The following is a 12324-nucleotide window of genomic DNA, read 5'->3' as shown; positions in this document are numbered from 1 at the left end:
ACATTCTTCACTCAAACTGCTTCCCCACAGACCAATTTGGGGGCTCTTAGAGAAGATGAACTCTTCTGGTTGCTAATCGGAGGGGGTACCCATCTGATTGCATTTTATTTAGCCTCTCTGTTCAGCTTCTGCTGTGATAAACTGGGTTTAGGCTAGTTTTGTGCCTGCTCTACACAATAGGGATAATGGAACTAAAATGAATACTTCAGAACAAAAGCAATAAAGTATCATTATGGCTAAAGAAGGAATGATTTGTTTTGAATGCCAATTGCTTAGAGGCAAAGATTTTGTAAAAATCAAATAATAAATGGTTACCGTATTGGCAGTGTAAATATTCCCCTATTGATCTTCTATGGAAATCAGATTTCAGACAGAAAAATGCCCAATATACCTAAGAATAGATTCTAGAGCAAGTATCTATATGAAATGTTATCAAGTTCCTAACTTGCTTACATTACATTTTCAGAAGCACCTGGATACTTAGATTTATAACTTTTCCACCATCACTTAGATTCCTACATTCTATAGACGAATAAAATTGAAGAGCTAAAGTTTCGTGAGCCATCGTAATTAGAACAAGGTTGTAATGCAGCAGTTCTCCTAAGTCTGCACTGGACTCACCTAGAAAATATATTTAAAAGACCGACTCCCGGTACATAGTCTCCAGAAACTTTTGAGGTGGAAGAGCTAAGAAGGCCTATGAACCAGGATTTACACTAAATATCCAACGTATTCCTATGCTTGTGGCCCTGACTGTATTGGGGGGAAAACTGTAATAGAGTACATCCTGCTTTTGAATTAGATTTCACAGGACACATATAAGAAGGAGGACAGAAAGTTAAGAGGCTTAAAATAGCTGAAATCAGAGCTGAGATCAAGCCTCCAATCCAGAGTAGAGTGCCAAAAGGGAGGGAAAGGATAAAAAGGAATATATATAGCCGGGCCACTCACCTTGCTCCCCTTTACCTGACCCACACCAAGTCCACATCTTACAAGACAACCCAGAGCTAATCCCCCCCAGTCTTTAATGCACCCACTGAGTTCAACACCCCCAGCATCTCAGGAATAAAGGCACGATTTAGCAAGCAACACTTCAGTTACAAAGACTAGGGCTACTCATCACAAAAAAAAAAGAAAACAAGTAAAAGGTAAAAACGTCAATCACACAAATGTACTGTCTGCCCTACTAATGATTTTAAAACATCTGGATAGCCTCCTTAGTCTACAGCTCATCCAGATGTTTCGGCTTTGTGAACAGAGCCATGCACTGCATTCAAGCCTTCTGCTTCGATGTGCATTTCCATGCGTGAGCAGTCAATGTCCGATGAGTGTGTTGAGTGTGCCGTGGGGTGGAGGCAGGCACAGACAGTCCCCACTTTCAAGTAGATTTTGTTCCAAAGGCTGGTTTGTAACTTAGGTGTTCAACATTTGAGGCAGAATTTTCTCTAGAAACCATGGTACATGCATTGGTTAACTGCTTAAGCCAATCCACAGAAGGCTTTTTAATCCATGGCATAGTGAAAAGCAGGGTCTGGATTAAATCACCTAACTGAATTGCCAAGAGAGGATGCCCAGCCCACCCACCCCTCTGAAGCTCTCTAGAAGAGGAGGAAGAGAGGATGGATTTCCCTCTTTCCTACATTCAGGAATAACCCAGTGCTACAAAGTTTATACCTCCCTCCCCCTCAGCTAAAACTCACATCCCTCAACTCAATTTTTCTGAATTAAATGAAAAGAAATTTGGACAAATTTGATTAAGTAGATACATGACCTATAACCCCCTAGCTTTCCAGGAGATAGTTGCCTTTTAAAAGACGCTGTTTAATTTTTTTTTTTTTTTAAATAAAGCGCTAATTGGTAGAAATGGCAATCAGTGTAGCATAGTATTAGAACTACATGAACATAAGAGAAATATTCAGATTCTTTCAGGGAAAGGAAACTCTAGGCAGGCTGGACTTGCCTAGGAATTTTCTTTTAGTCTGTCTCCCAGAAGGGTTTCCACATTTATATCAACAATTTTCACTTCTCCACCACCAAATATTCAGATTTTCTAAAAGTTACACATTATGTTTTGAAACTGCCAAGTAGAGGCAATTAGGCCATCAGTGGGTGTGGTGGGCAGGGGTTGGAGAGAGGCAAAAGGGACAAGCCTTTGAACATATGGGTCATTTCCCGAGGTGAGTTTTGCCACTATGGAAAAATGTATTCGTCTATGTGGACAAATACCCACGCTGATTGTATTTAAACATACTGAGTGCTGAGGCAAATCACGTTAATTAACACAGACCAACACTTCTCAGCGATATGTTACGATCAGTGCCGTTCTATTATGATATTCATCTCTAATTAATTTGGCTCGGCAGGCTCAAACTGCAGACTGTGTCTACTCGGGATGGAATTTGAAATATGCTTTGCTTTGCTCGTGGACTGAACTAGTACTGGGCTAAGCTCTGGGAGGCAAAAGAAGTCATTTCACATCACTGCTCTCTGTCAATGAGTTTCAACCAGAAAACCTCAGCAGAGGTTGGGATGGGGTGGGGGGGCCAAAAACAAAAACCATAATCACTGCAGGAGAATTCCAGAGGTGGAAAGAGAAAGAAATGATGTAGCTATCCAAGAGAATCTTGGGTCCTGAGTAGAAATCAGCCAGAAGAACCAGCCTGTTTACTGGGGCTTACTTCAGGAGGCAGACAAGGGTTTCACTCCATTCTCTCTGGAAGGGAGTGAAATACTCTTTTGAATGCCAGAAAGCAGTGTACTGAAGCCATAAATAGAGCAACGGCTCAAGTCCAAATGAGTAGGTTCAAATCCCATCAATCCCTCCCTTATCAACCATGTTGTTTGGGACAAGTAACTTATTTTCTCAAGTAACCCTCTTCTCAACTGTAATATGGGACTAATAATAGTTATTATCACCCACTACCTCAGAAAAAGTGGTAAAGAAGAAGACATACCTTCAAGGGGCCTGGCTCTCCATGAGCATTCACAAAGTGTAAGCTGTTATTAGGCTGAAGGACATAATTTGCTTTTGTGGCCGTTTAGTTCAGGGTAATAATGGGCTGTGTGTAACAGCATCTGGTCTACCTATCCAGACAGAATCATTGCACTATAGGCCAGCTCTGCAAGCCTATGACCCTAGAAGTCTAGAGGGGCAAGATAGACTGCTGCTCAAAGCTGTCTTTTGTTGACCTGCATTGTATAGGTAGCTTGATCATGGGCTGGAAATGAATGACCAGTTAAGTTTCTGGAAGGATGTGGCCTTCTCCATCATAGTTTTGGGACTGGACTCACCACAGTCGGAAAAAGAGGGAAGGACCCCTTCTTATCCAGGTCTTGTATACTAAGGGCAGCCTGTGGTTGATTTGACTTGATGTCCTGTTTTCTTTGTAATGAAGGACCAGGTCTAGCACTGGGACGTCGCACATGCACATTAGAAAGCCACTCGTAATTCAGATGAAGGAGAGGAGTGAATTCCCCAGCTCAGGACTGAGCGTGTCGGCACAGCGCCCCTCGTCATTATGTGGTGCTGTAACTCATTTGCTAGTTGTCCCGCACTCTAATGAGCACCCGACTCACTCAAAATATACTAAGAGAGAGTTTTTATTAAACATGATATTAAGAAAAAGCTTAGGTTCTCTTTTAGCACTGCAGGCAATTACTGAAATATGTGAATTCAAGTGGGAACGGAATTATCATAGGTTTCTGCTTTTTCAGTCTTCCCAGTTTCCACCCTTTCTCTTCCTCTCCTTTCCCTCCATCCCCAGCCTGGTCAGATAGGCCTGTAGTGAGAACATGCAACAGTGTCCCAGGAGCCCCTTTTAGAAAGCGCTTTGATATAGTGTTCAGCCCCTCCAAGCATATTTAGTCTTGGATTATAATCACCTATGAACACCAGCATCTGCCTCATTAGATCATAGTTCCTTAGAGATTGAGATCTTGGGTTTTCACCATTTTTTTACCCCCCATGCCCACCCTTCCCTGCCTCAGCAGTGGCCTCTTGGACAGCGATGGGGATACAATGGAAGGAAGGAAACCCAGGAGGCGGACTCGGCTGTCTGCAGGCGGATGCTTCCTGGGTCTTCACTGGGGACACTCCAGCCACCTTGGTGGTCCACTCAGTGACCCCACCCTCCTCACTTACTTGGCTGCTTCTACTCCTGGCTCTCCCCTCTGCCCAGACTTCAGCTCCCTCCCGTGTTCTGTTGTCTTCGGCCCTGCTTCTGGTGCATTTTTCTATTGTATGACTCTTGGTAGGAGTGCCTTCTCTGTGTCACATTCAGATTTCTCAGGGAGAGGATGTGATTCATATAACTATTATCCAGGCCTCTCACCTTGATTTATCACTTAGGCCACAGTCCAGCTGATGGCCAGGCTTAGTCAGCAGTGGGCCAGGATAAGTGTGTTTCCTGCCCCAAAACATGTCCACCTGAGCATAGTATACTTGTGGACAGACAGTCTGGAGATAGAGAGCTTTAGGTGTGAAAGGACCTCAGCCTTGCAGCACCTTTTCCCTAAGAAGAAGAAGCCCTCCAGAAATGTTTTCTAAATGGCCAGCTGGCTCTGGGGGCTGGACTTTTGCATTTAGCAAATAGTAGGTCCTTTAAAAAGATGAGCATACGCGTATAGTGTAACTGCTAAAATCCAACATTGTGCAAAACTCAAGAGAGAGAATGATTGACTAAAAACCCTGTGCCCCATCTCAAGGTGTCCACAGACCAGTAGCAAAAGACAGAGTGTAGGCTGCCAAGAGCAGCAGCATATGACGATGGCTGAGAGTATGGGCTTGAGATACCAGTGTAAATTATAGTTTGGTTTGGTTTGGTTTGATTTACTAGCTTAGTAAATTAACTTCCCTAGGTGTCAGCTTCCTTGTTTATAAAGTACCGCTTTGTGCTGAGAAGACAGAGGGAAGGAAAGATGTCCTGGAAATGGGCTCAACAGCTACACAGCCTGGTGCTCTGTTGAGAACTGGGGCAGGGGCATAGTAATTCTTTACTTGCGGGATGTTATGACACATAAATCACACAGCATAGTGCCTAGCACACGGAGAGACCTGACTGAAGAGGAGCCGTCTATTTTCTAATGCAACCTAAATATTAAAAGAAAAGTATCCCTAATGTACCATGGAAAGCAAAAAGGTGAGAAAGTGGAGGTCAGAGAAGCCCCTGGCGAGAGCTCATTGTTCTTCACAAGTTGGAGGGCGATGGCTGCAACCCAGGAGCGCAGGGGCAGCTTCTACCTGCTTCAGGGCCCAAGCTGCTGCGGCTTTGCTCTCTGTCCCCACAGGGAGCTGGAGGCAACCCCACAGGGGGAGACTGAGGCATGCCAGTGCACGAAGGGGCATCTGCAGCCCAGTCTGTCATAGGCTGCTCTGTTATCTTGCAAAATACGTATCCTTTTATTATGGGAGAGTGACGAATTTCTATAGATTTGCATTGATTTTGTGTTCATCGAGACCTATGAGGATGTTATTGTTGCAGAGACACCATTTTGAGGGTTTGTTTACTTAAGTTTAACTGCTCCTGGGGAAAGCCTAGTATGAAAAATACATGACTACGCTCTTGGGTTTATTTAGCTCAAGTTTTTCTATCATCGCTGGAGTCCAACCCCAGGTACTAGTTTGAAAGTCTAATTAACAGCCAGGAAGGTCATTAAAGAAGGACTGGAGAGTTCATTTAAGGATACAGCCATACTCAGTTTACTTCACATGAAAAATTAAACACAAAAGTAATAACCACAAAGATTTGTTTCCGCTACATGATTGTTTTAGACCAGAGGGGGAAAATTTATACTTGTTTAAGTTTCTGATTAAAGTAAGGGATCCCATTTCATACTAAATGAAGAGAACTAATTTTTGACTAGAGGCCGTAATTTGTAATATTAGCATGCCTGGAATGACAATGACGGGGGCGCTTCTGTGAATCACCGAGAGTAGAAGGGCCCCGGGTTCGGGTACGGGAAAGTGAATTGCTCTGATGAATGGAGAGAGCTGACTGTCACAGCAACCATTGTCCTCAGTAATAATCAGGCCAACCTACTACCTGCAACATGCTGAACAAGGAGGGAATCAAGAACAGTGCCATGCATTAAAATCACAAGAAGGACCAGCTGAACATCGGGCCGCAGCATCCCAGTCACCCTTCTCGTTCTGACAGAAAATGAAATGCTGAACTTTTTTTCAGTTCTTATGCTCTTCCTCGCAGACATAAGGAAAATTATCTTTTATTACCAGATTAATTTTACCTTATGAATTTATTAAGACGTAGGCTGATCTAAAGAACAGCCGTTGACACTTGCATGCCTCTGGCTTTTCCAGTAGCTTCTTAAGCGACCTCATAAGTAGAACTTATTTCTTACCATCAGTGCATTAAGATGCCTAAGAAATATGTGATAATAATTGGACATCCTATAAAGAGAAGAAAAAGGGGATAAAGAATGTCACGCCTCTGACACTCATGTTACAGGGTTTATAATATTCTCACTGTTTATACCACTGTGTGCACTGGGGACAGGGTTTGGGATGCAGTGCACTTGAACCTAGAGTGCAGCAGAGGGCTTTAAAATTCAATGTTATGTGTGCCTATTTGACCTTCAGCTCCCTGCGGGCAGCCTCTTATCAGCAAGGCATTTCTCAGCCGTATTGTTCCAAGACTCTAGATAACGTCTCCAAATGAAAAAGTGTACAAAAGAGTGTGAAATGGTGAAATAGTGGTCCCCTAGTGACTGGTTAACCTCTTTTCAGCACCCTTTTTGTAATAATCAAAACAAATTCAAGTTTGAATTTTAGTAGCAGTTTTTTTCTTCTGCCGAAGAAGATGGCTTTTCAGAAGATGATGCTGGATTAATACAAAGCACCATTTCCCTCCAAATGCTGTCATTATCAGACCCCTGTCCCCCACCCCTATGCTCCATCCTTGGGGAAAGGGCACATATGAAAAAAAGAGTCCATTTATAAAAAGTTACAAATACAATTATGAGTTAGACAGGTATTCCCAGAAAGAAGAATCTCAAGTCCATGGATTCAAAGCATGTCATTTTCTTTATGTATGTGCTTATTTATATTGTAGTCATTCTTGAGCTATTGTTTGGTGACTCTAAATCAGGCTCTTTTTTTTTTTATTTATACATTGCATGTTTAAGGGGACGCAGAAGTGTGAGAAGAGCAGAGATTATTTAAAAGAGCTCTTAAAAGGGTGTGTCTGGACGGCTCACTCAGTGGAGCATGGGACTCTTGGTTTTGGCTGGGGTTGTGACCTCAGGGTGGTGGGATAGAGCCCCGCACAGGTGTCCACTCAGTGGGGAGTCTGCTTGAGCTTCTCTCTCTCTCTCCCTCTGCCCCTCCCTTCTGCTCCCTCTCTCTCAAATAAATAATCTTTTTTTTTTAAGAGAGAACCCTGATATGTTAACCTAGGGCCGTAGATCAGGACCTCACAGATTTGTAACTGGCCAGGGTGCGTGGAACTCCTGTACTGTCCTAAGCCTCCTTACGGTTTTCTCTTCAGAGGTTCAGTCTTTCCAAAGCAATGAAGTCCAGCATCTGGAAATAGAGATAAGAAATTGAATCTTTCTCACCCCTAACATCTCCATAGGTTAAAAAAATCTCTGACTCCTACAAATACATTCAACCAAGACATTTAATCTACACATTGTTAAGAACAAAGTCAAATATTATAGACTCTCACGTCTGTTCAATAGCCACATTCTGAGCAATCTGCCTCTTTTTCAGCAATGACCCCTCTCCCCCAAGATGCCTGGGATATATAGTAGGCACACTCAATGTTAGTTGGATCAGTTTGGAACTTTGAGGAGTGAAGAAGCCCACATTCGAAAAGGAAATGATCAGATTCTGACTTCTCTTTTCCCCTTTTCTAGTTAAAAAAAAAAAAAAAGTACATGGAGAAAGGTACATAAAATACATACGTACTGTTTAACAAGTAACTTTAAAAAGTGAAACCCTCATAACCACCACCTAGTAGTTTTTAACCTCTTTGTTTTGGATTCAAAATGGGTTACTTTTATTCCCTATAGTCCGTAGCACAATGACATATCACTTGATAATTAACTGAGATGAAAATAAACCTTAAAACTATTTTCATGTAAATCTGTGAAAACAATACTAATACTTATCAGTGCATAAAATTCAGATGACTTGATCAAGACTATGGCATTTCAAGAGAACTGCTTTTTCCTCTACTCTGATTCCTTTGCAGTTTCGATTCCCTTTTAAGAGAAACCGTGCCCATCCCCATAACAAAGCTGAGAAGGTAACTTCAGAAATTTCAAAAGGAAAGAAAGAAAGAAGGAAAAAGAAAAAAAAAAGGAAGGAAAGAAGAAAGAAAGAAAATGCGTCTCCTTCCTCTGGAGCAGACCGCTACTCCTGCCAGTTAGGGAAACCAAATGCCCCAGGAGGTCTTAAGAAATTTTTAAAAAAGAAAGTGTTTTGTGAATACAAAGGAAATCTGGACCCCCCCCCCAAAAAAAGAAGAAGCTTAATGAAGTGAAAAGGCAAAATTTAAGAAGACAGCTGTTTCTTGTTAATGACTTATTTACATGCTGACAGAGCTGACACCCCTTCACACTTAGAGTTTGGGATGTGTCCAGGCTCCTTTGTGAATAAAGAATGCCACCAAATTTTCCCTGAGAGGCCAGAGAAGAATTAAGGTTGAACATTTTATGTGATGGATTTCAAAAGTGGCTCAATTTAGCTAAGTTAAGGTTGAAATAGTGAGAAAACCAATACTATCCCAAAGGCAAAATTCTTTCTTCTGTAAAAACTAATCTTTTGCCAAAAATGCTTGCTTTAGAGCACAAAAAGAATTCTGTTGGAGTTGTGATTTTAAAACAATTGCTATCACTCTTGCCCAGAGGGTGAATTAACCTGAAACTCATCAGCCATGCAGTAGAATTACATCTGTTAGTAAAATGCATTTTTTTTCTTCATAGTAGTACTGACATATATTCTGTAAGCGACCTCTAGGTTTCATAATAATTAAGCTGTGTTTATGGTGAAAACAATGAACACTTATCAAGTACCTAGGTTGTATGTAGAAAGATAGTAAGTATTCTGAAAATGCATTAAGTGGATAACCATGCAGACTCTGCCTTGAAATATAAAATATATGCTGAAAATCTTCATGAGAGTAAAAATTGTGGAAACTAATGTTTTCTTCCAATATTTAGTTGGCTTTTTTTTTTTTTTTAAGTAACGATTAGAAGGGCATAAAGGAACAACTTTGATTTAGTGAGGTCATCAATAAAAAAGTAAATAAAGATTTTGGAATGTGTATAAAAGCTGCATGTTTTAAATCAAGCATAGACTGGACAGCATCTGTGGAGACAAATTATGGTCAGTTTTTCCTTCTCAGTAGCCCGCTCCATGTCCAATAGAGTCATTTTAAGAACTCTAGTAAACTATTCAGGTGTGAAAATAGAAGCTGGTGTATTTGTGCTAAAAAATGAAAGACTTTTGAGCACTGGAATCATTTCTAGCCCTTAAAGAAAAGTACTCAATAGTCTTAAAAGGAACAAAGGAAAGCATGAGCTGCAAACATATCCTTGAAGACAAAGAACCCTAGAGCTGCTGAGTTCTCATACAGGACCAATATTTTGGGATAAAACTCAGCCACGAGTAATTTACATGGAAGTATAAGAGATGTTTTGGGAAGTGAAATCATTCTGTGCTTAAAAGATATGGAATGAAAGAGCTCCATTCTTAAGTGCCATGGAAGAGATACCTTGCATTTATGTACACAATTACCTCAGATTTCAACAGCAAGATTTGTGACAATGGAAAATTCTCTTTTTTTTAGGTTTAAGAGCTCCAAATAGTACTGTAGCCTACATTAAACTTAAGTGCCCCTTACAATACAGTCTATTCAAGTCGTTGAATTCCAAATAACCTCACTGGGGTACCAGCATTAACCTCCATCATCACATTCATAAATTAACCCTAAATAGATGACAGTCCTTCAAAGTTGGCTTCTCCCTTTCAATTATGTGGTGTAGTGTGTACCTTTCACTAAATAGAGTGATGAATAATAGAAGCATGTAAGGTAGTTGTCTGCACAGCCAAGGAAGTCACGCATACTCAGGTATAGGCACTGCTGGTGCATTCTGAAGCCCAAAGACATGACTGGGTTCATCCCCCAAATAGTCTTATTTTGTTATTGTTTTATAAATATCTAATTTATCTTGGCATAAATACAGAAAAAAAACATTCATTTTTATTTATGCATCTTGAATACACTTTTATAAATATGTAAAATGAACACAGTTTGAGAGTTTAATGAGTTTTATAATTCTATTCCTAGATAAACATACTTTTTGATTTAAAAAAAAGAAAAATAATTATTTCCTGATTTATTCCAAATTACCTAAAGGGCCCAAAACATAACAGAGCAAATAATGAATGCAAATCAGGAGAGACTCCTCATACTGCTCTCCTTCAGCTCCAGATTTATTAGAACATGAGTACATAGAAATAGGTAAAATAAGTAATGGTTTTCTGCCCTGGGTCTTGGTCTGTGCAAGTAGACTGACTGCTCAGGGATGAGTCAGGGGAAACTTTGGTAGTGCATGGTTTGCAAAGGCCAGAGAAAGCAAGTGGGGGATGTATTTGTGTGGGCTCTGCCTTTGGGTAATGCTGGTGCTCCCTGCTTTGAGTGAGTCATCACCAGATAATATGGTGGCGAGGACCTTGACCCACTTCAGAAAACACCTCCCACTGGCATTTTGAAAGGAATAGGGATCCCATCCAGTTCTGAGGTCATCAGATTTGGTTTTATATCACCCTCTGATCACTGTGACCGTGTGAAGTGGCTTACCTGAAAACGCAGCGTGGAAGACCCTGTGTGACCGTGTGAGCACAGTTCCTGTCTGCAGTTAGATTGTCTCATGATTCACAATTCATTACGGAATTAAAATGTGGCTGAGTGTCATCCCTGGTGTGTGTGTGTGTGTGTGTGTGTGTGTGTGTGTGTGTGTAAGATGAACAGTTACACAGAGGGGAAACAGAAGCCCAGGTAGAAAGTTTAATGAGAACGTTCTCTTCTCTTGTTCTGCTTGGAGCTATGGCAAATCTGTGAGTTCAAAAGGATGTGGGAGCCCTTAGGTGTAAGCTCTGTCAAGGCTGGTTGGAATATAAGACATGTTCCTAGAGGGAAAATAGAAATGATCAACGAATCTCTTGTTCTTGGTCCAAGGTAATTCAGAATAGCTGTTATTTCTAAACAATTGGATTGATAACTAGAATTTGCCCATTAGCCAAATGAATGTTATTCTTTTCTTATTTGGCTTGCTTCTGTTGTAACAAATGAAAAAAATAAAATAAAATACCGGCTGTGTAAGGAGCAAATACATTTTCATGACAATGTACCAGAATACCAAATCTGACTAGACAGTACATGCACTTCAAAGTGCTTTAAACCTTAAATTTGAACTCAGATAATATATCTTAGAAAATGCCTTTTCTTCTCTGAATGAAGACTGAACCGATGAATCGAGGACATTGACTCTCTAGTCTAAAATGTATAGTTTACTGAAACCTTGTAGCACTAATAAATTTATATTATCCCTCCTTGATACCTTCCTCACAATCTGGCTAAGGATCTTCTAGGAGCACCCAAATTCTGTTGCTGTTTACTAACATAATACATGAGAAATGGATGATACCCCGTGACCAAGTCAAAGCAAACTTCCTTGACCTAACTGCCAGGCCGCTCACTTGCGCCCTTGACCCAGTAACAGGCAGTGGGGCAAGGGATTATTGAGTAGGATTCTCCTCAACATTCTAAGGTATTTTAAATAACTACCGCCCCCCCCCCACACACACACATGCACACTCACACAAGCTAGATGTAAAGTGGCTTGACCCCCTTGGGTGATTAATGCTCTAAATATATAACAACTTGATTTATATCCAGAGAAGGAAGGTACACATGAGTAGGTCTGACAAACCTATCAATGGAAAATCAGAGTTGGAACCAGTGTCAAAGAAGGGATTTGCAATTGACATAGGGAACATTTAAAATTCAGTGATGTGAATACACCAACAGTACATGAGTCTCCTACTATTACTTCTGTTCATTGCTCCTAGGAAATGAGATAAAACTTAGAAATAAAACTTTCTCTAGAAACCTCAGTCATGCAGCGAAATCACACATATTTGTTGACTTGCAAGGCTGAGGGGAAAAGCGAGCCATGTAGTTAGACTTACATGTAATTAAATAAGTTTCATTATAAACTATCTTCTCAAAAGGAGAATTGTATGACAAAGTTTATAAATCTTTACAGCTTGAACTCAAAAGGCATTTGTTAAATATGTGA

The 12324-nt window shown here is 40.8% G+C and overlaps 1 protein-coding gene across 1 annotated transcript in view; it reads left to right on the top strand.

Moving 5' to 3' along the window:
• Positions 1 to 12324, top strand: part of B3GALT1 (beta-1,3-galactosyltransferase 1) — a 531180-nt gene that overhangs the window by 435627 nt on the left and 83229 nt on the right. The window lies entirely within an intron of this gene.

This window comes from Mustela nivalis (assembly GCF_964662115.1).
Source record: "Mustela nivalis genome assembly, chromosome: 11".
In the NCBI taxonomy this organism is placed as follows: Eukaryota; Metazoa; Chordata; class Mammalia; order Carnivora; family Mustelidae; genus Mustela; species Mustela nivalis.
The sequence above is the reverse complement of the archived record's forward strand: the minus strand, read 5'-3'. Positions and strand labels throughout refer to the sequence as shown.